Source organism: Thunnus thynnus, chromosome 4, assembly GCF_963924715.1.
Source record: "Thunnus thynnus chromosome 4, fThuThy2.1, whole genome shotgun sequence".
NCBI classification, from domain to species: domain Eukaryota; kingdom Metazoa; phylum Chordata; class Actinopteri; order Scombriformes; family Scombridae; genus Thunnus; species Thunnus thynnus.
This window is the reverse complement of record NC_089520.1, coordinates 6,707,036-6,734,170: the sequence shown is the minus strand read 5'-3', so window position 1 is coordinate 6,734,170 and position 27,135 is coordinate 6,707,036. Positions and strand designations below refer to the sequence as shown.

At 37.8% G+C, this 27,135-nt stretch overlaps 1 protein-coding gene across 1 annotated transcript in view; it reads right to left on the bottom strand.

The window, feature by feature from the left end:
* The window catches only part of asip1 (agouti signaling protein 1), a 28,165-nt gene extending 23,559 nt beyond the window's left edge, over positions 1 to 4,606 (bottom strand). Inside the window, exon 1 of the mRNA XM_067588548.1 lies at positions 4,237 to 4,606. The gene's annotated coding sequence lies outside the window, so the exon portion shown is untranslated. The remainder of the gene's footprint in view (positions 1 to 4,236) is intronic.
* Between the last annotated feature and the right edge of the window lie 22,529 nt (positions 4,607 to 27,135).

The following is a 27,135-nucleotide window of genomic DNA, read 5'->3' as shown; positions in this document are numbered from 1 at the left end:
AATTGTTTTTTTTTTTGGACATGAAAGTCAAATGGTGTGTCTAGACTGGCGGCCAGGAGGAGCTTTGGCCATATTACATGACCCCCAGATACATGAGTGTACATGTGTGTATGTATCGCATATGTTATATGTTGTATATATTATGCCTCAATAAAATAAATAAATATAAAAAACAATTGTTAGAATCATAACTGGAGTGATGAATTTGCTTGAGTTTGAACTTGATTTGATGGACATCTTAAGCAGTTTAAACGCACCGAGCAGCGTCTATTGTTCCGTTTTTCCAGTAGTGTGATCATTTACCAGTGCTGACAAATGTGTCAATAAGAAATCACACTCATGACTCATCAGCTATCTGCTAATTGGACACACCTGACCCGCGTTTCCATTTCTCATGAATGAATGAAGTCAATCCATCAGAACAAGTGGAAATGACACGTAGCAAAAGGTTTTGGATATTTTAGGATAAATTAACTTCTGCTGTGTGGTCATTAAAACTGTATGCCCAATTAGTGAGTAATAACAGACGAGCCAATCCACCATGCTTGGGCGTGGCTTGCGATTGACACATCTGCCACGGCCAACGTTACACAACATTGGAGTCTTAAAGCCTTCAGTGTATTTACATGCACTGAGTTAGTGTTGCCTATACTTTTTTATTGTCAACAAATCTCATGAAAACTAACATTCAGTCCATTTCTCAATACTCTGACTTCCCTACTCTGTCTGTGGTTCCTACTAAAAGTGTAAATCTTTAAAAACAGCTCACAAATATATAGCTTCATTTTCTTAAATGCTCAGTATTTTCCGTAAACAGCTGGGTACTGTAGTTTTTATCAAGTGTTACTAATAAATGAGTAAACAGGCAACATATTCACCAAAACGACAGAATAGGTCTATTTCCAATTACTCCCAAAACAACAAATATGAGTGTTTTCAGCACCCTCTATAGTATGGATGGTGTGTTCAGAAAGGCCGGTAGCAGCGTAACGTTAATATGCTGCTTTCCAAAACCGTTACAAATCATCAATCAAAAAATAATGATGTTTTATGGTGTGACAACGCTGTGATTAAGGTCTGGTTAGGTTTAGACACAAAAACCACTTGGTTAGGTTTAGGGAAAGATCATGGTTTGGGCTAAAATGGTCACTTGAAACGTGTTTAGTACTTCCTTAAAGTTAGACAACCTTTGTTGTCATGGCAATAGTTAACACCATGTTACAGCTTTGGGTTCAAAATGTCCTGACTTGTGGTTGGAAACCTGACACCCACTTTCTGCCTTTCTGCCATCTGACTAAACTATCTAGCAATCCCCCCCCGCCCTGCTAACCTCCACCTAATAAGGAGGTCACCTTATAAAGATGTCATCTGAACTGCATCACTACCTCAGGTCATAATTACTATGGCCGCTAGATGGCATAAACATAACGATAGGTCATTTTTGCCGGCTGAATTTCAGACCAATACTGTTGTTTTTTTGTGAGGACAGGCTGAAATAGGGCATGTATTGGGGACTATTTTTGATGGCGGATTAATCCACATTCAGTGATCTAGTGAGTATTACCATGGTAATTTCATGGTAATGAAGGAACAGACTGTACTTGTTAATATCAATTCATTGTTGTTTAATAGTTGTATTCATTTAATTATTGGTTACTATTTAATTTTTTGGTATTGGTTACTTTTCATATGATTTGTTGATAAGAGGAAAAATATAGAACATCATCACACTTTTCCTTCAAATATCATGTAAACAAGAGACCTGTTTTTTTTTAGGGGTAGGGGATTAGAGAAACCTGATTCCCCCGGCTAAATTTCTCTAGGAGAAAGCCAATTTCTTGTCAGTGTATACATTTAAGAGGGTTTCTAATGGTGTTTTTATAGTTGTCTGTCTTTGCGTACGTGTGCACGACCAGAACTTCAGACAGGGAAAATATCGCTGTGAGGGCAGAGCCGTGGGAGGAAAAGACAGATCATTACACAAAACAATACGCCCTTGTATTCAACATAAGTAAGTACTAAATCTGGCTAAAACTTAGTTTGACATTAAGTAGTTTGAAAGTTTGAATAGGTCAGCTAAATTCAGACACAGTAAATGCACTTTAACTACACACACACACACACACTCACACACAAACAAAGAACAGTATGAGGACGTGAATTTCCAGGATGATAAGAGTGCTCACAGCAAAGGATGCAAAGAGTCCGTACATCATTTATACTATCTATACATCTATACATATCTTTTATACTGCAGACAGCGTAAGAAGCAGTGTGTGTGTGTATGAGGATCAACTAGTAAGAGACAAATTTCAAACATATGTTTTGGTCATCTAAGTGTGTTAACAGCAGATAAGTGCCTGGATCTCTTTTCACCCCAACGGGATGAGGGCCTCAAGGAAAAGCAGGGCGATTTAAATCAACCATCAAGTTGCTGACTGAAATTATGTTGTTTACCCAGAATTCCTCCTGACAACACAATGTATAACACAGCACTCCAGGCACTGACAGTAAAATCATAATCACTGTTTACAGTGTTTAAGACATTGCTCGGTGACTCTTTACTATCAATAAATCTTAGTTGATATCACATTCATTTTTACTTTTGTGAATTACAGGTAGAGTTTTAATTATACATTTACAGTTATCACTTCATAATGTTGATGTTTTTATAGCTAAATCCTTAATTTTTGTAATTTTTTAATTATTCTATAATTACAGACAACATTTATACAAGTTATACTATAATGACAAAACAGCCATTATATTATACATTATAATTACAGCTTGTAAAACACCAGCCGCACAATGTAAATATTATTTAGTATCTAAAGAATTGCTGTTATCAGAAGTTATAGGTGATGTCTTACAGTTAAAGTACTGAAGAGGCAAATTTACAGTATTTTACGTATCATAAGTCACTGTGAGCTGAAAACATGTTTCTCCTTTAATCAAGTGACAACAGTTTCACAGAATCACAGTGCTCAGGTGTCAAAAATTCAACCTTAAAAATAACTTCAAACCTCCTCCCTCCCCCCCAAAAGAAAAAAGAAAATCCTCACTACCTGTGATCACGTTAATGCTTGTTTTTTTGTTCAACTTGCAGTTTTTGTGCAGCTTTTATTGCATATGAAGCACACCATGTTGTACTGACATTCATTTTTACTGGTCATGAAAAAAGTATAACGTTTTATTATCATTTTAAAACATTATGATTGTATTAGTGGAATTACAAGTACACTTTTAATGCAATATGACTAAATATTGTGCCATGAATTGCCATGAATATAATGTGTGTTGCAGACAGAGGCTTCATATCAAGCGTGGAAATCAATCCTGAGTGATGAAAATAAGTCAGTGCAGCAGCTTTGACTCTGACTTCCAGCGAGCAGGTTCTTATCTTTAATCAGAAATCGCATGCTGTTCTGCTGCTACCTGTATATTAACTTTTAACCTCTTTATTTATGAATTTCGACGAGGCTGTTGAAACATCGATCCCTGACGACAGCTGATAACGACTAAACTAAAATCGTCTAGTCAATAAATGGCGCGTTGACAGCATTGGTGCTTTGCGATAAACAGAATCACGAAGAAGAAGAAAAAACGCTCATGTTCTCTGACATTGTTACCACACATGTTGCGATAAACGCACGTAAAGATGTAAAAAAATTAACTCGACTCGACCGTCATTTACAGTTGAAGTTTAAATGACGACAGCGCTCAGTCACATTTTACAACTTGATTTTTCACGCTTTTTTTTTTGCAGTGATTGAACATAAACACGCCGGAGCTCTCGCATCACAGAATCGATCTGAAAGCTTGACAAAACTGCAACATTACAGCTTATCAGTGACAAAGTAGTTTTTCATCATTTGGGCCCTGATTTTCATTTTTAACCGTGTCATTTTCGTTGCACCCACTGCACTTTACAGGCCACAGATGGGGAAATCCTTTCAAAGCAGCTGGAACACAGAAAAATTTTGTTGAGGAATTTTTTTAACAAGCTGGAAGATGATTTCCACTAAATTCAGTTGTTTTTTCCTCTGACATCCAAGATTAAGGCATGAGGATCATAAAAGAGCTTATGTTTTGATATTTCTGATACATGCTCCAAGTGTTTGAGCCTCACATGTCTCCGTGCTGAACTTTCCTTGTCGTGCTTTTTCCATTGCTTTAAACCATTTCAGGAACTGTTTGAACAAGACAAGATAGGATCAAAATTTCCGTTCACCTTACCTTTGGTTCCCGGGCCAGCTCTCTGTCAGTCTGTCACACGCTCTGTTTCTCGCTTTCTCTCGTTTGTATGGTATACCGCTCTCCGCTCTTCTTTTTCCCCCTTTTCTTTCTTTCTCGCTAGACGTCTTTATTTGGTCCTCTTTGGTCCAAAAGTCACCCCTCTCCTTTCCTTTCCTCCCCCTCTCTTTCCCAACACTTTACCTCTGATTGTTTTTTCTCCAAGTATCTTCTTTTTTTTTCTCCTAGTTTTACTTCTCCCCTCTCTCGCTGTCTTTGTTGTTCTGTCTCTGTTTCTCTCTCTCCTTAGTTTTTCTCTTTCTCCAAACCTCCCTTTATCCCCCTCTCCTTCCGTTCTTCTTTTATCACTGCTTAAGTAGAAGTACCTTGCTCTGCTGTTCATAATGAAGACATACTGGAAGGTTTGTACTGGAGGCGGGGCCAGCGCTGCAGTGGGTTGGGGGATAAAGGTCAAATTATTCAGAGGATGGACAGATAAATGTGAACCAGACCCTCGTGTGAAGTGTTGTTTCTGGTAGATGTTACCACTTTAACCGTGTGTCAATATGAGAGGCCTCCTAAGAGAATCCTGCTTCATATCCACCTCACCTGTCATTTCTGCCTGAGATGCTCACTTATAATATGATTCAGTTTTTGATTTCCTATGTTTCTAAAAGTGCCAATCAACAAGCCTGAGAGGAGGGGTGTGGCCTTTTTGCTTTTAATTCAAGTGGCCATGTGGACATACAACGTAAACTGTGTCCCAATTCTTGACAAACACACAAACTCTGAGCATGTGTTGACCCAATCAACCATTGAATCAATCAAACTTTATTTGCGTAGCACCTTTCATACAGGTTAGAGCATTTCAAAGTGCTTTACAGATGACCGTCAAGCTGATAAAACGGTACAAATGTAAAGAGTAACAATTTATAGTTTAATCACACTGAAAAATGGACAAACGTCAAACAAGACTAAGAATTTACAACGATGCCTGCAGCTCTTTGAGGTTGCATTTAGACACAGGGGGCTCTTTGTGCTACATGTTAACTTTAGCTTGGTAAAATACTAACAGTTACAGTGCTAAATGCTGATGGTCAGCAGGTATAATGTTTACCATGTTAGCACTAAACACAATGTAAAGCTGTCATTAGTAGTCCTTCTTTTAGCACTATGAATGTCTGCACAAAAGTTAATTACAATCCATCCATTTGTTGTTGAGATATTTCAGTCTGGACCAACGTGGTGGACTGGTTGACTAATGCAGACTAAAAAACACTGGATTTTTGAGTGTGCTATCTATGGTCCCGCAATGCAATGCACAAAGGAAATAGAGCATTTTGCAGCCGCAAAGAAGTGAAATATTATGAAAGATATCCTGTGACAACACAGTACAACACAAACTAACACGACGCATAAACACAAGGATTCTAGTGTAGCTCAGAAGCCTGCCTGGCCACAAAATTTAAAAATAATGTCAATGCAATAATCTTTTACTAAAATAACAGGCCAACCAAGAGATGTACCTAGAAACGGGACCAATATAACAAACAATAAATATGTAATGAAACTTTAGAAATTATGCCAAGAATGTAAATCATAGCTCAGAACATGAGCTATGAGTTTCACAACTGCTGAAACAAAAGACTTTCTAAACCGTTTTGTGGAGCATCATAGCATCCATAACCGGTCACTTAACAAACTTTTTAGACTTTTAGACAAAAAAACACCAAACCGGAGGTGAGCTGCAAACTGAAGTATGGTTTGAGTGCTCCTCAAAACCTTTTGTAATGCTTTCTGTCAATCTGTCATTGGCAGAAGTGCTGCGTGCATACAGCGGCATCAAGTAAGGCAGTGATCACAAAACTTAAAAGCTTCCTACTGAACTTGAAGGACGTTAATATCCTGAGGAAAAACAACCCTGCTTTTTAAATAACAACAAAAAATGTATCCATTCTGTTTTATGGGGTTTTTTTTAAAAAAGGAAAATAAGATTTAAATGTTTTTATTCTCTTTTTGAAGTTGGCAATACTGGGTGGAGATAAGATGGGGCGAGCAGGCGCCACCGGCTCGGTCGACAGTGATAGGCTGAGATGTGGGTGTATTTTCATGGAGACTGGGAGACATGTCACCCCCAATAATTACATATACATTCTGAACTCTATTATATATAAGGGATAATCCCACCCTTCTCGAACATATGCGGGAGACTCTGCAATCTGTGGTTCAAATGTCTCATTCCTTCACATTTTTGAAGAACAACCTCACAGGAGAACATTAAATTAACGAGGGCTCGCGTGTGTGTGGTAATCATATCAGAGAAGGAAATCAGTCGTAACTGGCCAAAATTTTTACGAGTGACGTTATTTTTTGGGCCACATTCTTTGGAGTAAAAGCATTTTATCGGCTTTCCTAATGCAGAAAATTACTCCTATTACTGCTGCTAGTGCTGATATTTAGTTGATCTCCAGAGGTCTTTTAACTTGTTAGCAGTTGCCAAGAGATGGTGATGATTTGGCTCTATCGCAAATAATATCTTGCAGTAATAAATCAAACTTTGAGTGCTATGCGCAGATTCACACATTTCCCACCACTCAACATGACGTTAGGAAAGACAAGCTGCACTCATGCAAATTGTGGTTTTGTTAATTTAATAATTTGTTCACTGCAGCCGGGATCCTCACCAAAAACTTAAGCTCGAAAAGCGTGCACGCATCACCCAACGTATCAAATCACTTCATGGCCTCCCTCCAGACTACATCACTGATTTTTGCACGATTTATGTTTCGAGCACATCACTGCGCTCTCACATTAACTGTTAACCCATACGGTGATACTGCACTTAGCCCCCATCTTTTCAAACATACTTGTACTTAGAAACTTTTACTATATTTTGACCTCACCCTCAGTATTAATTGTCATTTATTCACTATTAATTTTATCTCTTTCATCTGATTTGTCTCTTCTAACAGATCCTTTCTGCTATGTTTTTAATGTTTTTTTACATGTTTTCTTTTTCTTTTTTTTTCTTTTTTGAAGTACATCAGTCCTTCATAATATTTGCCTAAACACATAAAGGCTGTAGGCTGCATTTAAAAAGTGCTGTTTCCTGCATTTTGAATTTTACCATTGTTTATTCTACAAACTGCAACTGTTCGAAAACTACAATACTAAAGAGAGTATGATGATTGAGAGTATGATTGGAGAAAGAGTCATCTTTCTCCAATGTCATTAGTTTTGTAAGTACTGACCTGTGTGCAGCACTACAGGAAACACATTATCCTAAGGGGAACATGAATGTCTGTACCAAATTTCAAGGTTGTTGAGTTATATTTCAGTCTGGACCAAAGTGGTGGAACAACTTCGCCATCCCAAGAGACACACTGCTAACATTGTGAGACATGTGTCAAGAGACGTGTTTGGAGATGGAACAACAAAACTTTTTATTGTGCATGTTTTAAAGTTTCTCTTTTAGCTTTGTTGACACAATTTTTTCTAGTGTATTTCTGAACAATAGCTCTGTTTGTTTTGACATTATGAGGGACTTTTAGATAAGACTTTGTGATATTCACCCGAACATAATATTTGACTCACATGTTTGTTAAAAAATTACAATATTACAGTAAGACAAGCAGGGAGTGTTGATCAGTTGACTTCTTTCATCCATCAGACAAAAAAAGTTCTCTTACCTGCTGCCAGGAGACACTTGGCATCAAGTGGAACAGGCTTGGCAGAAATGGAATATAATATTCATAAGTATGTTTTAACTAGTGTATAATCACCTGAAAATGAGACATGTTGCGTTTCCGTCGCCTTAGAATGAGCCCTTTATATCTACATAAGGAGCAGAGCCTCTTCCATGGAGCCCACCATGTTTCAGCAGTAGCGCACAATGGACAAACAAAACACTGGCCCTAGAGCTCTAAAGAGGGCCTTTTGTGTTTTTCACGAATTTCATGGCCACCGTGGGTTCTTCTACATGCTTGGAGAGGGGTATTCAGTTAGTTGCAATCTGCAACTTCACCACTAGATGTCACTAAATCCTACACACTGACCGTTTAATAAAATAGCTAAATGAATTTGCCGTACAGTATGTATAGTTATATAGTACACAAAGATAAACATATTGTGTTATATCTTATATCTAAAACATGGTTCCAACTGAAGGTGGACAAACCCACACATAGAGGACATATCAGGTCTCACTGACTGTTCGCCAGACCTCCAAATGAAAAGTCAGTAGGTAAGTTACAACACTGTTGGATCACTAATTGGAATCAGCCTCAGAAAACCTGACTGCTGGTTCCCTGTTAGTGTCTCAGGTCACTCGAGGGCCACAAAGTGCAATGAATGACCAAGTCATTTACTGATACATTTTTTAGTTGCAGCCCTGTTTGCCAATAGCATCTTATAACTAAAATGATTGTAAAATCTATCTTACAATCATTCTTGTGTTTCCGAAAGTGATCAGTAAGATACTAGAAGAAATGATCAATGATTAGCTTGTGGCTCCTCCCTTAAAGTCCAACTGAAATCACAATTAATCCCTTTGCAGTCAAAAATAATGTCAACATGTTTTTATAACATATTGGTAATAGTTTTGTATCATTAAACTGAAGAAACTATGTCCTTGGGGAAACACTGGAAATGATGCTTTTTGGATCTTTTTTTTCCCAGTTGGAGGATTGGTTGATTGATAGCTGCAGGCTGCAAGAGTGCTGATGTAAACAAACTGCGGTACCTATAAAAACGTCTAATTTAAGAGCCTTTGAAAAACCTTTAATCCCCAACTTCTGATGGTAGTTCACCATCGAGAAGGGTCTGCAGTGGTACAAACAGCTTCCAGTACATACTGTTTTCTACACCGCGACTGTAACTTTACAGTTTTACTTTACTGCTGCTCCAGTACTTCTTTAGGAGTGCCGCAAATAATTGTTATAAATAATGCAGTCTCTCGCAGACCTTTGCTGCTCTTTTTTTTTTTCTTTTTTAAATCTTGAATGAAACACTCGTCCAAACCCAATAATAGACAATTGTCACCTCAAGCTGGTTAATGTAACACATGGCATTTCAGTGAGAAAATAGCAGCTATTAGCTGTAATAACACTAACCTGGACTGCATGAAATTTGCTCTTGTGAGAAGATGAAATGTGTGGAAACCCTGTAATCCGAAACGTTTTTTAAAATTTATTTTAACCTTGTGTACACAAGTTTTTATCCCAGGCAGCAGGAACACAGAGCTACCAGTGACACTGCATTTCTCACACAAGTCTTTTACAGGTTAAAGTAACTGTTGACCACAATAGTACATGGACGGTTAGGAAATGTTAAAACATGCAATCAAATCAATATAATCCAAGCAGATTACATTTAACTCTCAAAGCAAACAAATGTATCATGTTGTGCCTTTTTCCTCAAAAAATTATGACTATTTACTTGAAATTTAATGACTTTTTTTCCTCCAAAAAATATTTTATTTCTTAAAAATTTTCTCATAATTATATGACTTAATTTTCAATAATCTTGGAATTTTTTTCAGCCCAAATACTCAGTCATATTTAAACATATGTGCAGCATCCTCAGTTTTCAGGGGAAAAAAAGCAAATCCCACATAAAGCCAAACCAACTGTGCTTACAATATGCCTGCTGAGTGTTTTTATGTTTTTATGTCATGGATCAAAGATGAATAATTCTACTCTGTGCATTCAATACATACTGATCTTGTTCTTGTTCATTTAACCATGTGAATAAAAGCTTTTTAATTTTTTTTTGGACTATAATGAAGTAGTGTGCCCTTAAATTTCTGGCAGGCTTTCATCCCCTCTCTCGTGATAAATCCCATTTTGGAATGAAACTCCTCATGTGGCCTCCAGTTGTTCTTCTATTTTTAAAGCGTTTTCCCAGATCTGAGCTACCCCGTAGAGTTAGGTCTAAATCTTGACATGTAAGAAATAAAATATTATTTGGAGTCCCAGCAGGTTTTCTAATAAAAAAAGCAAAATATTAGAGAGTGTAAGTGATTAGACAGCATTTCTATTTTATTTATTTTTTTGACAAAATGTCAAACTTTTGTAATAATAATGGAGTCCCCCTTCCAAATACTTTCCTGATTTGACTAATTTATGGCCACTTGTGGAACCATTAACAGATAAAAGGCAGGCAATCTGGAGCAGCCCCACAAATCAGACAATCGACGTGACACAGACGTTAAAGCTACTGTCAGGCTGATTTATCTCTCTGAAGTCGTCCCCTGAAATCTGTCAGAAGTCTTTCGTCTTTCCTTTAAAGTAACCTCATTGACTAAGAGAGAGAGAGAGAGATAACTGACGGAGGAAACCTCCTCAGTTTTCAGATTCCTGGGTCTGGTCTTCACAGGTCTGTCGAAACAAGAAAGAAACGTCAGGTGACACAAGATAATTATCCAGGCTTTGACCTTTGACCTTTTCACCAGTGGTTTCCTGGATCGTAAGGAAGGAGATCTGAGATGTGACCTTTGTTTTGTAGTCGGTCAGTCCTCTGAGTGTGGAGACCGGTATAATGTAGCTGACCTCTGACCTTCACACAGAGTGCCAGCGAACACTTGCCTATAAAAATTTTTATTGCAATTCGTCCATTGGGAAAACTCCCACTGGTAATGGGAATGTTTATTAAATGAGCAGAAGGTTCTACCAAAATATTTCTGTGTTTTAAACTAATGGTGAAAACTTTTTTTTGTTACTGTTGGCAAATTTATCTACTAGTGCAAGGACTAATGATTTGGTTTTTATCATGTAAACATAGGAGACTGATATTTTAAGGACTGTGTATATTAATATTGTGAATTCGGAAATTATTTGCTGTTAAATTCCTCCACAGAAAACAAAAAAACAGTTGAAATAGGATTTCTTACTGTAATCATTCCTGCTGTTCATACTGGCCATGACCTCTTCATAATGCACTTTCAACGTAAGTGATGGGGGACAAAATCAAATATGTATTTACAAGTTTACCTGAAGCTAATATGAAGCTTTAGCCATCCAAATTCAGTCAAATCAATTGGATATCTTCCAGAGTTACAGTCTTTTTACTGCCAAATTCCCTCTTTTTATTACTATAACAGGTAAATGCTGTCCTGGGAAACACAAAAAGGGAATTTTTACACTAAAGGATATCAGCGTTGCCAGATGTACGATCAATACCAAAACTCCCATAATGTACAATAATTTGATCATTTTGTGACACTTAGTATTAGTAATTGTAATCAGTCTAGGCTATCTCATTTTAATTAATTTCCCAACACAATCAGGATAATAAAATATGAATCCTACGTCTGTGTTTAAGCATCTTTTCTGACGTGATGTCTTTCCAGCCAATCAGACTATCATCATACACACGCATCATATAAATACATCAGTAATTGTTTTTTTCTAAACGATGTGGCTAGATTTGTAGATGGTGTCAAAAAGTCAATCTGAAAATTACACATTTGCACCTATTGGTTCTCTTGGTTATGACTTGCTTATGATAATTTTCCTCAAAACATGATCATTTTAAGCCTCTGGTATGATACGCTGGAAGACATCCACTTGATTTGACTAACTCAGGCTGCTGAAGTCTCATATAGTGCTCGGATAAACTTTTAAATGCATTTTTGCACAAAATGAGGACTGGATTTTGTCCTGCATCACTTACATTGTAAGCATTTGGAAGGGATCTTTTACTGGCCAGTATTAGCAGGAGGAATTATTACAGAAAAAAACTGTTTCAATGTCCATTGTTTTAGACAGACTTGAATCATTGTGAACCTATCCTTTAACCAGCTTGATCTGTCACCTCCAGACAGCAAAAATAAAAAAATTTAAAAAAATCCATTAATGTAGTAATATATGAATGACTTCTGTTGACTATTTTGTTGTTGTCTTATTGAATTAAGCTCTGGGGACTATGAAAAATTACGTAAACTGCAAGAAGTTCATTGAGAGACACAGAATCAGTGTATTCCCACATATATCCCACATATTTTAGCGAATATACAGTGCCGTAAAAAAGTATTAGTATAAATTTAACATAAAACAAAGGCAACCTGAGTAAACACAAAACATGGTTTTTAAATGATAACTTTATTTTATTGAAGCCAAAAAGTTATCCGACACCAACAGGGCCTGTGTGAAAAAGTATTTGCCCCCGTACCCACTATTCTACCAAACCTCACTGATAATTGGGTTCAGTTGGACCAAACACACCCAGGCCTGATTACTGCCAGCCCTGCACAATTTAGACATCACTTTTTCAGCAATGTGAAATTGGTTAAAAGGTCTCAACGAGCAGCACACCATGCCACCATCAAAGGAAATTCCAGAAGAGATGAGGAAGTAGGTGATTAAAATGCATCTGTCTGAGAAGGATTACAAAGCCATTTCTAAGGCTGTGGACTCCAAAGAACCACATTTAGAGCCATTATCTCCAAATGGAGAAAATTTGGCACAGTAGTGAACCTTCCCAGGAGTGGCCACCCTTCAAAAATTCTTTCAAGTGATCCAGGAAGTCATCATCCGTCATCATTATCCGAGGATCTGCAGGCCTCTCTCACCTCAGTTGAAGTTTATGACTCAACTGTTGAAAAGATACCAGACGAAAATGTCATCCATTGTAGAGTGGTGAGATGAAAACCACTGCTGACTCAGAAGAACATGAAGTCTCATCTCAGTTTTGCCAAAACACATCTTGATGACACTCACACCTTTTGGTAATATGTTCCACAGAGAGTTAAGTCAAAAGTGGAAATGTTTGGACAACAGGGGTCCCATTACATCTGGTGTAAACCAAATGCAGCATTCCACAATAAGAACATCATACCTATAGTCGAGAACCGTGGTGGTAATGTAATGATGTGGGGATGCTTTGCTGCTTGAATGCCTGGGAGACTTGCCATAATTGAGGGAAACATGAATTCTGCTCTCTACCAGAAAATCCCAAGGGAGAATGTCCAGACAGTGATTTGAAGCGCAAGCGCAACTGTGTTATGCAGCAAGGCAATGATCCAAAGCATAAGAGCAAGTCCACCTCTGATTGGCTCAAAAGAAACAAATTATGGTTTTGAAGTGGCCTGGTTAAAGTCCTGACTTGAACTCCATTGAGATGCTGTGGCTGGACATTAAACCGACGTTACATGCTCGTAAACCTTCCAGTGTGGCTGAATTAAAGCAATTAAAGCAAACATCCACCACAGCGATGTGAGAGACTGATCTCCAGTTATCGGAAACATTTGATTGCAGTTGTTGCTGTTAAAGGTGGTACAACCATCTATTAAGTTTATGGGGCAATTACTTTTCACATGGGTGATACAGGTGTTGGATAACCTTTTTGCTTAAATATATAAAATTATCATTTAAAAAGAAATAAGAAAGGAAGCAAATACTTTTTCACAGCACCGTATGGCTGCTGGATGAGTGGTTTGAGAGGTTCCTATGGATGTTCTAATACTTTCTCCTCTGTGAAAATGTCACCATTGGAGTACGTTTAACTCCAAAACTGTTCTGAATAAAGAAAGAAAACCATAAACTTTTACAGCCACCTTTCAAGTGTACAGGGGATGAGTGGTTGATAAGTTAAATGCATATTTTGGTGGTAAGTATCACATAAAGTCTGTAAAGCATGGGACTGAGCATCTGGGAAATCATAAAGTTATCACATCTGTTGATTTCCATTTTTTTTTTTTTTTTTTTCACAGCCAGCTTCGCTTTGGGACCTTTCACCTTTCATAAACTGCTACGTGAGTGCATCTGACATTATTCTGCCTTTTATGGATATACTGAGTTTATTGCTCTTTATTATTTATCACCATTTATGATTGATTTCTTACTTTAAATCAGCATGTGAAGTATACATTAGATCAGCCCGTAATCATTTGTGAGGACCTGGTTAGGATTGTGTTTTTTTCTTTTACCTCTTCTACCAGTGTGTGTCAAGCTTGATGATAAACTGCTTGCATGATACTGTGTACGTTCCTCTAAGAGTTCATTCTGACATGTAACAATTGCCAGCGTCATACTTGTGGATGGAGACATTTTCCAGAGAAGTTCTCCGAAGTGCTTTATGTTTGCTCGGAGCCCCAAACAGGACCAATACTTCATTTTAACTTATTTATGACCATCACAGCTGCTTGGCTAGATGTTAGCGCGCTTATTTTTTTGGTGAATCAAACTCAAAGCGGCTTTTTTTTCAGCCACATCAAACGCTGATGAGCGAGCTGGCAGCAGTAGGTGCTGAGAGAGAGTCAGAGGAGCCAAAAACTGTGTCGGGAAGACGGAGGGATGTACCGGGCAGCAGCCAAACACTCTTTCGCAAGAGCTTCACTGCAAAGCTGACATGTTAATTGCTGTTTATGACTTAATTTTCAAGAGTTGCAGCACAACAGAGAAATTAAACAACAGATGGTTTCACCAAAGCTGTCTGGTTGGTCAGACATGATGTTCCTGCCATGCCGATACGCCCATTAAACATACCATTTTGCTTTATTGGTTGTATTTGACATCGTAACTTTTCTTTATGGGGGTTGTCTGACTAACTGGAAAGGATCTCACACCAATAAGATTGTTTGACTATAGCAAACAATCATATAAAAATATCATGATTTCACATGAATATTAAAAATACTCCATTTAAATGTAATTGGAACACAAAGTTTTACAGCATCATTTGCTTCTATTAAGCTATAAATCATCATTCAAACCTGACATTTAAATCTGAACAAAAGCATATACGCGAGAATTAATCATGGTCTAAATGTGTATGGAAACAACAAACATAAATGAAAGTATTTAGTACCAATAAAAATTTTGACCTGATGATAGTGCTATACATGGGGACATGAATATCTGTACAAAACTTCATGGGAATACATCCAATAGTTGTTGGGAGATTTAAAGTAATAATCTCGAAGATTTTCATTTAAATAAACATCTGTTACATCATTATCTATCTCCAAATGAGGTAACACAATGGTGACTGAGCCTTTATGGCCCACTGATGAAATCCCTTGCATTTGCAGTATTATAAGTATTGCGAACTGGGTGTTGGTGGCAACATTCCCGTGAACAATCACGGACGGCATTCAGTTATGTGTTTTCCATCACCCTGGAGTGGTCGGTCCGCCAGAGAGTGTATGCAGAGATAATGCAACAGACTCACTCTTCAACTGCCAACTGACTGACATCACACAGGCAACACTGTTTAGATCTCTGGGAAATGAGGTCCAAAAACGCACCTGCAGTTTTACTGCTTATTGCCATAAAGATCTGTATAAATGTGGAGATCTTTGAAATTGTTACTTTTCACTAATAACCAAAAATGTCAACCAAAAGAAACGTCAAGGGATCACCAAAGTGCTTTGGATTCATTCCCTGGGGACCATTAACGTCTGTATAGAATTTCATGACAATCCATCCAATAGTTGTTGAGATGTTTCAGTTTAGACCAAAGTAGTGGATCAATCAACAGACCAACATTTCCATCTGTATATAGCCACACCACTAGCATGGCTAAAAAGACTTAAATACAATTAAAAAAGCCTTAGTTGAGTACTTTGTCATTAAGGGAATTACATTAACTGAGAGTAAAAGTTTCAGAGTATCATGCATTGGTATTGGTTTTCTCATTCCAGAGTAATGACGTAATCATAGTTCATAACTCTGAGTGAAGTTCTTATCCTCAACATAATTGCTGTCCTGCACATATTTTCTACAAATGGAAACATGTGCAGCCTCATGGGGCCCAAAACACACACACACACATGCACACACAAAACACAAACACACACACACACCATAAACAAGACAAGAAATAAAAAACAAATTCCATGGACGCATGACTGGAGAATTTGGAAGCTTATGTGGGAACATGATGGAACATTTTATTTGTGCAGCTAAATGATCATCTCTGGTAGTCAAGACCTATTTATGAACGATTCAATCATCAGGAACAAATCATATCACAATGCAAAAATTAGAAATAGGGACACGCACACTCATGGCTGTATGCATCATTGAGGTCCCTGAGGCCAGGACCTTGGTATTTTTTCCAATGTGCATATTAAAAAGAGTTGTGAAATAACTGCTTAAAATGACTTAACGTTGGTGTAGGAAAGATTTTACACAGTGCCATGATCACTCACTTCTTCAGCTGAGCGGTGCTTGTGTGTGCGTGTATGTGTGTGTGTGTGTGTGCGTGCGTGGGGCGAGTGGATATTGTTGTCGTTACTACAATATTTTTTCTCAGCAAGGCACCTCTTTCATTACGTGTGTTGACAGACACGTTGAATTGAAGCATACTTTGGGTAACCAGACAAACTACTGACTTTTTACTTAATTTTACTAGTGGACTGTTCAGTGTCATTCATCCCCAGACATCATTTGCCAAATAGCTTCTGTGTGGTCGTGCTACAGTGGCTATCCATTACATTTAATGCCAGCTAGTTTCACCTGAGTGATTTAGCTAGTTAACGTAGCCAGTCATCTGATGGCAGACAGATACATTTTAAGTGAAATGCTTTTCTTTCAGTTCAGCGTGTTACCCTTTGTTTACTTTCTTCACTGAGACAGAGAAGAAAGTGAAAAAATTTAGACAGACAAAGCTGAGTTTTGGGACGGGAGGAGATGTGGGATCAGAGGTGAATGAGAGAAAGAGAAAGAGAGAAGGCGATGGAGATGACAGAGGAAGAGCAGCAGGTACGGCACACAATGCAATCTCAAACAAAAGAATGAAATAAAGAACATGTATCTAATTTTACTACATTATTTTTATCACTCTGGCAGGAGACACAATGAGGTGTCAGAAAGAAAGGGACAGGCAGTGAACACGGGGTGAGAGAGGCGGACAGGAGAGAGAACAAATTTGAGGATGGACAGAGAAATGTACAGACAGGATATAACGATGAAGAGACACCAGACAAGCAGAGCAATACTGGGGGAGACGAGGCTGGAAAAAAGGTGACAAGGAGAGAGAGATGAGAGGTAACTTTTCAAGCGTTCAAAGCATGTTCAAGCCCTGGATTTTGACTTAAAGGCAACATTTTTACAAACGTTTACCTCAAGCTTTGAGCTTTAACATAGACCACTGACATTATAACAGTATATAAATGACAGAAATCACAAAAAGCAAGTTATGTCCCCTTTAACTTTTCGGACTTCTGATTAATTTTAAAAAGCAACAAATGTAGTGGATTTCTCTCCTGAATTAACTACAGAATTCTAGCTCACAAAAGCAAAAAATCTTCTAAACTCATTGTCATTGCCGTCCTAAAAACCCATACAAGCGCTCGTATCTGACACACCCATCAGTTCATGATCATAGTACCCTTTTCAACTTTATTTATTCCTGTAAAAGCAGATGTATACAGCGGCTCACCACCCAGATCAAGGCTCAAGGCTATAGGAGGTCCCCAGCTTGCCTCAGTATACGTCATTTAATGCGAGTCCTCGTTTTCCCAAATCTCTGTAACAGAGATGGCAAGTGCAAAGTTAGCATGACACAGACACAGTGGCCACATATATGGGAAATACAACAGGTTGAAATAAACCGAAATTTCCCTGTAACTGCGGAGAGACAGGTTGCTTTTGAACTTCTCAAATGTTAGTTACTGAAGTTTAAAGAGTTTATTTACTCCGGCACAACTGAGAAGATTTCTTTCAGATCTCACCGCAAACCAGGCCAGATGTGTAAACTTGATGTGGATACAAGGCTAAAACTCAAAAAAGAAAAGACAAAACTTAAAAAGTGATTCAAGTGAGCACGCAATAGCCAGGAAAGTGACTTTCAATGGACATAATTTTGATTGTTTGGTATTTAGACTACAAAACATTGTACTCAACCTAAAAGAATAAGGTAGATTTCGGTTTAGATTTGGTCTCTTATCTTATTTTTTCATTTCCACTGTGTCATATCACACCTACAAACAAGGGATGCTTTAAGTTGTGTCAGTCAAACGTGAACCATTGCACGGCCAGTATGGCAATTTGTATGCAAGTACGATTCTATGAATTCTGGATGACAACCAAATGTATATCAGGCATAAACATGGCTGAACTGTGGCTGAACTGGCATAGACAGTCAAGGGGAAAGATAGAGGGATGCTAGAAAAACAATCCTCTGTGTTCAATATCTTCTAGCTTGCCCCGAGGCAAAAGTGAGCCATGGGAACCTGTTGAGCTCCCATGTTACCCAACTTGGTTTGGTTATTAGTTGAGCAAGTTCAAATGTGCACCATGTAATCATAATTTCAACTGAAATATAGAAAAGTGATTAAAAGTAGATTTCAACAAAAGGTTCCTTCTACAACAGGGTCTAAAGATTAGGTCCATTTGAGTTTCTATTATCAATAACTTAATATTTATTTTACCCTTAACTGTGACACACCCTGTAAAGTCTGTTACAATATGAGCGCTACAAACTAATCATTGATTACATTTCTGACATTTAATAATGACGAGATATCATTGCTCATGACGGTTTACAGGTCCATGTGGTAAATTAATGATATTGATACTATAAATAACTGCATAGATGTGCCTAATGGTTGTGCATAATGACAGCAGCTGCTCTGGCACTGTTGAACATCGCAGGTGTGACACTATTTGGTTTATTGGCAGGTCTAAAGACTGGTGGAGCAGGCAGCATATTGATATGGAAACAGAAGATTAAGGGCATGTCTTCTTCAATTTATGACTAATTTTGGGAATGGAAATAGTTCCACAATGACTGAGATTTATGACACAGAACCATGCATACACACGGCTTTATAAATCTTTCCCACCTCCCATCACTACACACCTCAGTTAAAATATGAAAATTTAAACATATTTGTTGTGTGATGTAGTGCTTCTGCTCTTCTGCCCTGAAGGTTAATGTTATCAAACCTCTTCCACACTACCACAGCTGTTCTTTTGTGGAATCAACTCCTCCACAGCAAGACGGCAGCAACATGACTTTCATTACTGTGTGTTGCTGCTGTGAATACTAATGAGGTAAATACATTAACATGTTGCAATATCCTGATGTGAGACATTTGTATCACATACTTTATACTGGTATTATCACAAATTATGTAATATCCCTACCAGTCAGTAAGGGACATCCAGTTTTCTTAGTTTTCTTTGTTGCCAATGGGGTAACTAAAAAAACTGGATAGAGTCTGGCAAATAAACAAAACATCCTCTAACATGATAAAATTTGAAAAACCATCCACAGTAATGAAAGACAGTAAGTGAATGCAAGTCACATGGCATTTGTCACACTTTTATGCAGCTTTCATGTTATGCGTTATATTTTAAATTATACAGCTGAGCCAAGTAAAACCTCCCGTTGTAAACACTTTTATAGGCTCTCTGTGACATAGGGCAGGACCAGCAGAGAGTCCCATGGCTAACCCTATTTGCAAAGAGTTGTGGCTTAGACATGTTGCAGACCACAAGTCTTGCTAACAAAAGAGGTCAGCTCCATGATATAATTCCCAAACCCGCAAATTAAAGCAAACATTGTGAAAATTTTAAAGGATATGGCGTTCCACCAAACAGGAAGGATCTCGCTTAGTCTGGCAAGATGGTCTTAAAACATATAGGAAGGCCCTCTGTAATGCTGGAGCTGCCTATTACTCATCATTAATAGAGGAGAATAAAGACAGTCCTAGGTTCATTTTCTGCACTTTGGCCAGGCTGACAAAGAGTTATAACTCTATTGATCCATGTATTCCTATAGCTCTCAGTAGTAACGACTTCGTGAGCTTCTTTAATGATAAAATTCATTACTTCCTGCCTTCAACAAGCGCAGGAACCTTAGAAAAAATTGTAAAACCTGATATATATTTAGACTGTTTTTCTCCAATAGACCTTCCTCAACTTACTTCAACAATTTCTTCATTTAAACCATCACCCTGTCTCTTAGACCCTATCCCAACTAGGTGGGTTAAGGAAGTCTTACCCTTAGTTAGCACTTCTTTACTAGACATGATCAGTCTGTCTTTATTAACAGGCTATGTACCACAGTCTAATGTAGCTGTAATTAAACCTCTTCTTAAAAAGCCTATTCTTGATCCAGGTGTTTTAGCCAACTATAGACCTATATCTAATCTTCCCTTTCTCTCCAAGATCCTTGAGCAAGCAGTTGCCAATCAGTTGTGTGACTTTCTACTAAACAATAGCTTATTTGAGGATTTATAGTCAGGATTTAGAGCACATCATAGCACAGAGACAGCATTGGTGAAAGTTACAAATGACCTCCTAATTGCATCAGACAAAGGACTTGTCTCTGTACTTGTCTTATTAGATCTTAGTGCTGCATTTGACACCATTGACCATCACATCCTGTTACAGAGACTGGAACATTAATTGGCATTAGAGGAACTGCATTAAGCTGGTTTAAGTCCTATTTATCAGATTGATTAGACAGTTAGACACGGAGTTCCACAAGGTTCTGTGCTTGGACCAATACTATTCACCTTATATATACTTCTTTTAGGTAATATCATTCGGAAACAGTACACAAATTTTCATTGTTATGCAGATGATACCCAATTATATTTATCAATGCAGCCAGATGAAACCAAACAGTTAACTAAACTCCAAGCATGCCTTAAGGACATAAAGACCTGGATGAGCTGCAATTTTCTGCGACTAAACTCAGACAAAACTGTTGTGCTTGGCCCTAAACCCCTTAGAAACACATTATCTAATGGTATAGCTACTCTAGATGGCATTGCCCTGTCCTCCAGCACTACCGTAAGGAATCTGGGAATTATCTTTGATCAGGATATGTCCGTGAACAAATTTCAAGGACTGCCTTTTTTCACCATTGCAAAAATCAGGCATGTCCTGTCTCAAAATGATGCAGAAAAACTAGTCCACGCATTTGTTACTTCTAGGCTGGATTATTGCAATTCCTTATGATCAGGCTGCCCTAACAAGTCTCTAAAGACTCTCCAGCTGATCCAGAATACAGCTGCTGATCCAGAATACAGCTGCACGTGTACTGACAAAAACTAGGAAAATAGATCATATTTCTCCCATTTTAGCTTCTCTGCACTGGCTCCTTGTAAAACCCAGAACAGAATTTAAAATCCTTCTCTTCACCTACAAAGCCTTTAATGGTCTGGCACCATCATATCTTAAAGAGCTCATAGTACCCTATTTCCCCACTAGGACACTGTGCTCCCAGAATGGAGGCTTACTGGTAGTTCCTAGATTCTCCAAAAGTAGAATGGGAGGCAGAGCCTTCAACTATCAGGCTCCTCTCCTGTGGAACCATCTTCCAGATTTGGTCCGGGGGGAGACACCCTCTCTACGTTTAAGAGTAGGCTTAAGACTTTTCTTTTTGATGAAGCTTATAGTCAGGGACCAGCCTTGGACCAGCCCTTAGTTATGCTGCTATAGGCCTAGACTGCCGAAGGACTTCCATCGATGCACTAAACTTCTCTCTCCTATTCTCCATCTGTATGTATTCATTTACCACTAATGCATGTTACTAAATTGACTTCTTCCCCGGAGTTCTTTGTGTTTTCTCATCCGCAGGAAACCACATGAACTGTGCTGACGTGGGGATGTCCTTCTTCTGTCCTTCTCCAGCTGTTCCTGCCGTTGTTGCTAGTCATGTATCTATTGTTGTTGTTGTTGTTGCTGTTGTTGTTCTGCTTCTCTGTTTCCCCAACCCCCCACCCCCTTCTCTCTCTCTCAACCCAACCGGTCAAAGCAGATGGCTGCCCGCCTAGAGCCGGGTTCTGCTTGAGGTTTCTTCCCATTAAAGGGGAGTTTTTCCTTACCACTGTCGCCAAGTGCTGCTCATGGGGGAATTGTTGGGTCTCTCTCTAAATTCTCTCTGTAAATTAAAGAGTATGGTCTAAACCTGCTCTATGTGAAAAGTGTCCTGAGATGACTTCTGTTGTGATTTGGCTCTATATAAATAAAATTGAATTGAATTGAAAATTCATGGGGGAATGTTGGAATTAAAGAGTACGGTCTTGATCTGCTCTATGTGAAAAGTGACCTGAGATAACTTCTGTTGTGATTTGGTGCTATATAAATAAAATTGAAATGAAATTGACAAGTCAAAGCTTCAGTGGCCATTGGCTCATATTTAAACATACTTGGCTCACAGCTGCGCCTTTACCAATGTAAAGGTGCTTTGAATTACATGAACTGGAAAATGGATGCGTCCTGTTTTTTGTATTGCATTGCAATGGTGTGACTAGCTCATCAACCCCCACCTTGATTTTGAAATTCATGTGAATTTATTGACCGTTGAACACTTTCACTTGAGGATTGATTGATAGTCCTCTATCATCGTTAAAACATTTATCTTAGCCTATTTTTATTTCCAATTGAACACTTTTTAATATTTAAATGTCTTTTTATGTTGCCTTGTGTTGCTATAAATAAACTTTCCTTGCCTTACAATTTGAGAAGAATCTGTAATGGCTACATTGGAAGCACTTGCTCTAAATGATTATATAACTTACTGTATGCATTAGTTATGTAAATAGTGGGGAAAATGTCAGTAGAGTGTGTGTGAAAATATGAATATCATTAAAATAGAATAATTAAGCATGTTGACATGCATTGACATAACTAAATGTAACAAACTAAAAACATTGTAATTTCTATCTTGTATTATTTAAATCATCATCATAGTAGTCATATAGCAATGCAAAATGAAAACAGAATATACTTACAAAATAATTACAATACATAGGCTCAACTTAAATTTTTTGTAGTAGTATTAGCCTATTGTTACTTTGCATTAAATGGAAGTATTTAGGTATGAAAACCATCATTTTTGATCAACAAAGTATTCTGTATTACATGTCAATGTGTACAACAATTCAGCGAGTTATGTTGTATATATTCCCACGATATACTTCTATACTTTTTTTGTTACTATATTCCAATATGGTTGCCGTGTTGATTGATACAATGACTCACAGCACCCAATGTGGCATCTACTTATATCTATGATTGGCAGTTAGCAAACTGGCTAGCTTTATTTGTGGCTGGCTAGCAGTAGCATGCTCCCAGCCAGCTAGCATGTTACCAATTAGCTAACCAGCACGTCGTCACTTAATCACCAGCAAAACTAATTTTGCAATGAAACACACAGGAATGTCATTGAGCCACTTTCTTGTGTAACCACGGACTAAATAACTGCTGTCACAAACTTGATTTGGCTGAGCTCTGAGTCTGATCCTTCAGATTGTCAGCACCTCCTATGTCCTCCACCAATCTCCTGTGTCCTCCCATGCTGTGACATATTGTGATCATTAAAAGGAAACTTTTAAATGAGAATTTACAGTGTGAAAAATGCCTCAAACCCACTGCTTTCCCCACCTTGTGACTCTAGAGAGTCAAGACAGACAGTTAGGCTACTTGTTGACATGTCAATTTCCATTTCAAACTTCACTAAAGTTGAACTAAAGTTGAGCACATATTTACTTTGTTGCTCCATTCATACAAATAGCATTAACTGTGAAATTCCAGTGTCAGAAATTTCTCAGTCAGAAATGTTTTCATCATCCTTTCAAATAAACCTGCTTGTTTTCTTTGACAATCAACTTTTTTGCCAGTGGTTTCTACTTCACCATCCAAAGCAAATCTTCATATGTTTTAAACTAGGTAATGCTGCAGATGAAAGCTATTAGACAACCTCTTTCATGGCAACACTATAATCCCACTGATAAATTCTATAAGGTGATTAGGAATTCAACACCTTTTACACTGTTGGCAGTCAAGCCTCACTTAGTCTTTGAGGATTTATCAAGCTACAAATGTGTTGACAACTGCAATACATCTCAATGAACTGTGAACACTTTTTCTTAACTCACGTTGTTTCAATTATCCATTCCGTCATTGTCTGGACCAGCTTAATCATGTTCAGAGATGAGAAGCTGCAGCCAGTCCATCCAGGGCCTGCGCCAGGACTTTTTCTCTCCCAGTGCCAAGGGGGAGCTTGACCGATACATGGGGTTCTAAAAAAATAGTCGATTTTCATGACTTAAGAGTTACTTTATGAGGAAATCCTCTTTTTCTAATAAAAGCAGATTTTTAATTGAATTCTTCCAAAGAATATTCAACAAAATAGCTATAAGCCTTATACAAGTGATCACAAGCCAATGATAAAAATATCTTTCATGTGCAAAGGCAAAGACTTCAGAGATGGACAGCGCTCATGCAGCCACAACTGATATTAACACAATACATCCAAAAATATGACAACAACAAGGAAGTGTATTTATCCCATATGCATAATCAGACAACTGTGCATTGGTAATAATGTTTCGGATGAAATGGCTATCACAATGTCAGAAATGAAATTAATAACACCCAAAGTGCAGCCACAACGAGAAGTGCAATGCATTTATCCTGTGCCTGTTAATTGTGCACACACTTGTAAAACAAACTGACTATCATCACAATCTTAGTGATTAAATTTGTATTGCAAACAAAAATAACTTGTAGGCCAATGATATACATGCATCCTGCTGTGCACTAGTTATAATGTTAAGAGTTAAATGTCTATCACAACGTCAGAAATGAAAGAAATAATATCCAAAGCGCAGCCACAAGTGGATTTACCCCATGCCTGTTAACTGTGCACACATGGTGTATAACGAGCTGGCTATCATCACAATCTTAGTGATTATAACTCATCTTTCTTATCTCCCTCTTCTTCTTTGGCCCCCTCGGAGACAAGCTCTGGGTCTGGATTTTCATTTTCTACCCACACTCTTCTCTTGATCAGAAAACAGTCCATCGCAACAGGGTGAGATGGGCGACTAGATAGCTAGAAGTTAGGTCGCATAACGTAGCCTAGAAGTTAGCTCACATAATGTAGCATGAGATGATGAGATGAGACAAACTTTAATGTCCTGAAGGAAATTTGTCTTGGGCAAAATAGCTACGCAGAGCTGCAATCAAGCAATACATGACAAAACAGCACACAAACCAGACCCCCATACACACATCTGTGCATGTACCGTGTGAAAATACTAAAATGCTTGACACTGTTGTCAACTATGTTGTCAAATGCCATTTTTTTTGCAATGCAAAAATCTACTTGCATTTCTTTTCCTGCTTTTTAGTTTCTCCTTCCTATGAAATGTGGGACAGATTCATGAATGACATGTGAGGACAGAGGAATTTAAACATGTCTAAATGTTATTATGAGGAAACACCTCATTAAGGTAATTTTTTCCTCAACTTTCCTCAAACATTGGTGACAAATGAGTAAATGAACACATATAATATTTTCCATTGTTTTTTGGTGCTTAAAGTTGTTGTGTTAACATGTTGTATCCTTGAGATCCAAACATGCACATTAAACTCTTTGATCACAGTTGCTAATTGACTGTATTTCTTTAAAATATGATTTTTCTGTGAACTCTTCACAGAAGTTCAAAAGTTTACAAGCCATGGTAATTAGGCCTAATAATGCACACATTTTCTAAACATGGGTTTCTAATTTGCAATTCCAAGTTATTAGGTCTAATAACTGACACATTTCCACCAGCAAATACTGACACTTAATGGCAAAATAGTGTAAATTAAAACCACATTAGTGTGTGAAAGAAAGCCTTCTGTTGGCTGAGTTGGTCAACCAAAACTATAACCACATGGCAATTCAGTAAAACCTCAAGCAAGTAGAGACACACTGCGGATGGAAGGCAGCTGTAGGACAGGCAAAAACTCTGTTAGTCCTGACAACTGTGAAAAAATAAAGTACTTCAGGTGGACCATCTCTAAAATGTGTTGTGTAATTTTATATTTTCAAGATGTTAATGCCAGGCATACTTTGGTATCAAAATACAGAAAATGCTCTGCCTGTTGTGGAATTTGAAGTTGGAATCGGGACTAAATTCAACTTAAAAGTGACAATAACAAAATATTTTTAAGCTTTGCAATAATTGATACAAACTGCATAATTGCTACCTGTTATATTTAGTAAGCTTGAAAAACAACTAAATAAAGTTAAAGGATGAAAAAGCCCTGCCAGCCACTTTACAATATCCTACTTTTCATTTGTATGCTCTTTGTAAATAAAATGACTGCATTCATTGTGTGTAATTGCATGTGTGCTTATTTTATACAATTCAGCTTTTTTGTCTACATAAAAAGGCTGTCAAATACAGCACATATATTGCCATAGGTAATGTACCCATGAATCACTGTTAAAGTGAGTTTTCATCACTCTACTCGGCCTCGGCTCTCATGTGATGACACCTTGCTGTAAGAGCAAATCTTCTTCCCCACATTAAAAAATATAAAACAGGTGCAGCCGTAACTTAAGCCCGCAGAAGAAAGAGTAGATTAGCACAGGATGACAGCACTTTTTAAAATGACATATCATATGAAATTCTCACTCTTTTTCTTTGTAGTTGTTTTTCCACATGCCTGATGCAGACTTGACTTAGTCACAACCACATGTGAACAATTTTGGGCTAGCACACGCTAATTACAAAGTGATGACATATTGCAAATCTAAACGTTTAGGTATTTCAGGCTATTAGAAGAGAGTTGGCCATTATTTAGATGACTCCAGTTTTGTAGCTGGGAGACTGTGTCTTTGTGACAGCGTGAACAAGAAACCAAGCAAAAGTCAATTTATTGATGTAATTGTGTAACACAGAGATTGGATTTCATTGCAAGGCAGGTCATGCTGACAGACAAGTGTTCCTGCCCAGAACCTAACAGAGAGAAAAAAATAGTATTTAGCATTTTGAATACATTTTCAATCTGAAAACCATATCTTTTTCTCGGGACTTTGTGGAGAACAATGGATAGCTCAAAGGAGATTAAATACTAGACTTACCGCTGGAAAAAAAAGACCAAAGGGACGATAATGTTGCTCTGTCTATGCTGGATGTTTAACTTCTTACCAAGACCCCTA